Source organism: Homalodisca vitripennis, chromosome 1, assembly GCF_021130785.1.
Source record: "Homalodisca vitripennis isolate AUS2020 chromosome 1, UT_GWSS_2.1, whole genome shotgun sequence".
Lineage (NCBI taxonomy): Eukaryota > Metazoa > Arthropoda > Insecta > Hemiptera > Cicadellidae > Homalodisca > Homalodisca vitripennis.
In genome coordinates this window covers 145,035,261-145,041,357 of record NC_060207.1, presented here as the reverse complement: position 1 = coordinate 145,041,357, position 6,097 = coordinate 145,035,261, and positions in this window count along the sequence as shown.

The window sequence follows — 6,097 nt, the reverse complement described above, 5'->3', positions numbered from 1 at the left end:
GGTTGGTAAAGATTGGCCTTTTGAAGGTTTTCTGGAATGAATAAACATTTAGTCACGCGGTGTCGCATCTGTGGCAGTGCATATGAAAGACCTAATAGAATGTTAAGGAATCATTAAGACATGCTCACGTTCATTTATTGTTAAATTGCGACTTTTTAGCAACAGTACAATAGCCTTCCAGATTATGCCGTTGTAACGTTCGATCTGGACATTTCCTTCAGGATTATATGGAGTTCTACTTGGCGCTATGCCTTTGGAGTTAAGAAAGTCTAAGTTCTTTTGACATGAAAGAAGAGCTCCTCTCAGTATTAATATAAGAGGGTAATTCAAATTAAAAAAAAAAAAACAGGACACTTACATTTTCCAATAATGTGCTCGACGTTATGTCAGGACATGGATAAGCAAAAGGAAAAGAGAATTCATCAACAATCGTCATTAAATATTTATTTTTAGAGTTTGTTGGCAATGTGCCCTTAAAATCCATGTTCAACCTTTCAAATGGAGTAGTTGATTATATTAACTGTTTTTTGGAATTTATAAAATCGAGACTTTATTTCTGCGCAGATGGGACATGTAGTCATCTTCTTTATTTCCTCCAAAGAATAAGACAGATTCCGACCCAGTGGGCCATCCTAGTAATCCCAGGATGACAAAGTTGAGCATGGAGTTGATACAGTTTGTTTTTGCTTGTTGATCCCCAAAATCTGGACAGTTTCAGCTATCTCATTTCGTTTACCAGGTCTATAAACAATGTCGTATTTACAACATGCAAGATCTAAGCACCATCTAAGTACCTTCTTGTTTTAAATTTTACTACAGTGACTATGGTGAAACATGAATGAGACAGATTTGTGGTCAGTGAGAGTCAGAATGACGACCAATCAGAAAGTGTCGCCACTTTATCAAACCTTCAACGATAGCTTAAGCTTCTTTTTCTGCTGCAGAGTGTCATTGTTCACTTGACGTTAAAGTTCTTGGGAAAAATGCTACTGAGGTATCCGTTTCAACTTCAAACAAAATACTTTCATCTGTAGCAGAAATGGCTGATTTTATTATTTATTATTTCAAGTTTTTGAAGTCTGCCTCGTTTTCATTTGTATTAAATTTCAAACTTTGTCTGAATAGTGTGATATCCACTTACAATAATGTTATAGCATACCGGTACCAATAGTTCTTAACGAAGATGTCTCTGTAGACAATGGTAGAGTTTCTAGTGGTTTGAATCTGTCTTGATCAGGTATAATAGTTATGTTATTTATCTCATAGTCTAATAGTTTTATTGACTTGAGAGAATAGCTGCTTTTCTTATCATTTATGGTAAGTCCAAATTTCTTGACAGCAGCAAGGAACTTATTTAAGTTAATATCAGGTTCATGTTGATCCTTGGCACACACTGTAATGTCATCCAAACATGGAAAGGGTTCATCTACATTTTCAGATTGTATAATGCCATCGATCACCCTCGGAAACAAGCTACACCATTCTTTACCCCAAATGGAAGTCTGATAAATTGATAAAGCCTACCGCCAGCTTCAAAAGCAGTGTATTTCTTTTCATCATATCGTATGGGAATTTGATAATAAACACTAGAAGAATCGCTGGTGCTAAAAACAGAATATTTCGACACTTGAAAGACAACATGCTCTATGCTAGGTAGAGGAGAAGCATCTAAGAGAGTAAAACGGTTGATAGTTTGAGAATAGTCTATCATCATTCGCCTTTTATTATTTTCATTAGTAGTAACACGAGTTTTAGCTCGCCATGGTGATTGACTTTCTTCTATTACTACTAATAATTTTTCAACTTCATTCCGAATGAATATGTTATCATTTACTGCATGTTTTCGAGACTTAGTAGCAATCAGTCGTACATTCTCAATCAGGTTACTGAATAAAGGAGGAGGTTCAACTCGAACATGAGGTAGAGAACAAACAATAAGTGGAGATTTCATTCCACCAAAATTCAGTTAAATTTGAGAATGATGCTTCAGTAAACCATGACCCACTATGACATCAGCACAAAGATTTTTATACTTCAATTTTTGCTCTTGTGTATGAATGCTCAAGGAGTTTTACATTTACAATACAGTAGCCCACAATTTGAGAACTAAGTGAAGGTCATTGAAACTTTACCAGATGCAGGGAAAGTCTGATATTACTCCGAGAAACAAACGAATCACTTAAAACCTCCAAGCTCCCAGTATCTATTAATGCTTTCGATCCGTATTTGTCAATGGTTACTTTAACAGGAGCATGTTCTATGCATGAAAGAGAAGCTGCTGTAATAAAGGGTGATTTTTTTATTGGTGTGATTTTTAAGTTGGCACCACTATTAAACACAACAATTAAATTTGAATAAAACAGCTGATCTTTGTTTATTATCTTATGTCATTTCGATATTTGTATTGTCTAGTGCGTATTATTGTATAGTAACCATGAACAGACTAAAAGGCCGTTTCACACCGCGGTCACACTATGTCACGTTACGTAACGTGACAGATTTTTCAAAAGATCTGTTTCCATAGTTTTAAATGGTGTAATTCACACCGACCTCGCAGAACCTCACAGACACCACAGACGTCGACAGACGAATCTGCGGAATCGCTCCGAGAGCGATCTTTTTCAAAACATCTGTCGACGTCTGTGGCCTCGCGCATGCGCAGACCTGTCGCGCAGTTCGTGCTGTAACTCTTTACAAGAAGCTGGATTGCTATTTTTTTTATTTATTATGGAACAGTTAAATTGAAGCCGTCAGAACGCGTCCACTGCTGTGGAATACAGATTTGGAGGAGTATAGAGATAGCAATTTAAAGGACACAGCATGGGGTGAAATAGCAGAGCAACTGGAACAAAATAGTAAGTAGTTCTTAATTGCACTTTTTTCAAGCTTAAAAACTTTCAAAATAACCCTTCATAATTGAGTATAGTTTAACAATATTGGCAACATAAATGTGTGGTGTCAATATCTATTTCACTGGCTTTAAATTTGTATAATATTTTATACTCTTTAATGAACAGCCCAAATTAAATGTAGTACAAAATCTCGCAAGGGTAAAAAAACACGACTTAAAAAATGAAAAACACATGCATGTTAAATACAAATTGGCATTATGTTTATACGAAAGTGGTTCAACCGAAAATTACATATTAAATAATGTTCACATACAGACAGAATAATAATCTTTCTTACTACATGACACAAACTGTTAGAAACATATTTTTTTAAATATTAATCATACACAAGAGCAGAATACATACAAATTGTTAGAACAATTAAGTGTTGTTTTGGTTATCATTAAATGTGGTTCCACTGCCATGGCACACTTCCTTCTTCGGACATGAAGTATTTAACAAAGTGATTTCTTATCTCGGTAGCTTCTTTAGATGCCTGAGCACCATAACGAGGAATAGGTTTCCATGCTTTGTCATAAGCTTCTAAAATTTCCTCAGGCGTCAGTACTGGAAAAATGATCCCTTTGAGCAAAGATAATTGTGGAGGACGGCTGTTGCTTTGACTATCTTGTTTACTAAGTGCAGCTTACAGTTTAAGGGTCTGAAGTAGATACACCATCTTTTTGCAAGAATGCCAAAAGCATTTTAAACTACTCTTCTACATCTACAAAGTCTATAGTTGAAAATTCTTCTTTCGTCGTTAAGATTAGTATACTTACCATCTTAACGCATGGTAAGATTGGCGCATAGCGTCAATATTTCTCTGCTGGAAATACATCTCCTGTAGTTGGTATCTTTTTTACTAATATCGTTACATATCAATGTTAAGATCTCTTAAATAATCAGGTTTAGATAGCCGAAAGTATGTTGTGAATCTGTCATCAGCTCCAAATCCTTTATCATATGATGATACTCGCCGCACTGTCTTTGGTTGATAGGGTGCACCCAGTGCGTTCGGTTTGTAACCGAATACAACAGCATGAGTTCCTCTTCACTACTCGAACTACTATCGCCGTCATCCAACCAAGGCACACTTTTAGTAAACGCGCTATCTCTCTACGAACCACTTGCCATCTTACCTGCTTCAATTAAACTGACAGAGCAAAAACACTGTCCCAGTATCTGACAGACGTCGGTGGCGGTGTGAACTGTACGTCTGTCACGTAACATCTGTCACTTTAAGTAACGTGACATAGTGTGACCGCGGTGTGAAACGGCCTTTACAAAAGAAGAGCGTTTGCGAATAGTGCAAATTTATTTTGAAAACCGCAGTTCAGTTCGGGCAACTTACCGAGCTCTTCGTCCGATTTACGGACCTCATAATCGTCCATCAGAGTCAGGTATTCGAGCTTTGGTTAATCGTTTTCATAATACCCACACTCTTGTTGACAAGCATCGGCAGAGACGCCGCACAGTAAGGACTGAAGAGGCTGTTGATGCTGTTGCTCATAGTGTTGAAGAGGATCCAAGTGTGTCGATTCGTCATCGTGCGCAGCAATTAGCGATCTGCTACTCAACTCTATGGAATATTTTACGGAAGGATCTACGCCTATATCCATACAAGATTCAGTTGGTGCAAGAACTGAAACGATTAGACTATCGCAAGCGTCTTGATTTCGTTGAATGGGCTCAACATAAGATAACACGTGACCCAGCTTTCGCAGGCAAGATTTTTTTCAGTGATGAGGCTCATTTCTGGTTATGCGGCTTTGTCAACAAACAGAATTGTCGGATTTGGAGTGATGAAAACCCAAAAGAATTTGTTGGTATGCCCCTTCATCCACAAAAACTTACCGTTTGGTGCGCCATTTGGCCAGGTGGTGTTATTGGCCCTTATTTTTTTAAAGACAATGCTGGCCAGACTGTTACGGTAAATGGTCAACGCTATCGGGCAATGTTACGGGACTTTTTCTTTCCTCAGCTAAACGAACTTGAAGTGGATTTAGAAAATGTCTGGTTCCAACAAGACGGCGCGACGTGCCACACGGCAAACGACACAATTGGCCTCTTGGCAGAAACATTTAGTGAACGTATCATCTCATTTAGAGGTAGTGTCAACTGGCCCCCACGGACGTGTGATATCACGCCAACAGACTACTTTCTGTGGGGATATGTTAAGTCTCAAGTATACGCTGACAAGCCACAAACTTTAAATGACTTGGAAGCTAACATTCGTCGAGTTATTGGCGGAATTCAACCACAGCTGCTGGAAAGAGTATTCGAAAATTGGACTTCTCGATTGGGCTTTCTACGCGAACGAAATGGAGCCCATATGCCAGAAATCATTTTTAAACGTTAATGTCATGACACTGTAGTTCAAATAAATGCATTTTTATGTCAATACAAGTTGTTTTTCATTTTTTATTTAGTTTTAAAAACCGCACCAATAAAAAAATCAGCTTTTAGTATCAACAACATTTGAATTAGTTGTAACAGCATAACAACTTTTAATGTTGCTTTTCTTCAGTCTTGACCTACAGACCTTAGAGTAATGGCCCGATTTAGAACAGCGTCTAGAATATAGCGTCTTTCGTCAGAAGGTGTGTGTGTGTGTGTGTGTGTGTGTGTGTGTGTGTGTGTGTGTGTGTGTGTGTGTGTGTGTGTGTGTGTGTGTGTGTGTGTGTGTGTGTGTGTGTGTGTGTGTGTGTGTGTGTGTGTGTGTGTGTAGCATTTATAACATCAACATTAGAAAAACATGTTGATTTATTATGAGCTGCTTCTAATACAAAAGCCTGATTGGAAGCTTCTTACAGAGATTCTAAGAGCCGTTCTCGAGTTGTTAAAGACAAAAGTCTACTTAGAAAACCATCTCGAATAAAGTTATTTTTGTAATCTTCAGCAGTAGTCGAAAATTTGCAGCTTTGTTCAGTACTTTTAAAGTCAACAAGTATTCTCTGATGGACTCACCCAATTTTTGCTTACGTGAAGCTAGCTGATACCTTGTTAACATTTCACTTGTAGGTTTGATGAATATACTATTCAGAATGTCAACTGCTTCCTCGTATGTTGTGGACTCAGATATGAATTCAAAGTTTGGTTGCGAAACGTGATTGATGAGGAGATTCAATATATCCTCGGATGTAACGCTTCTTCCTTTGATGAGATTCTATTCACAAATGTCTCAAATGCTCTTAATCAGTATTTCC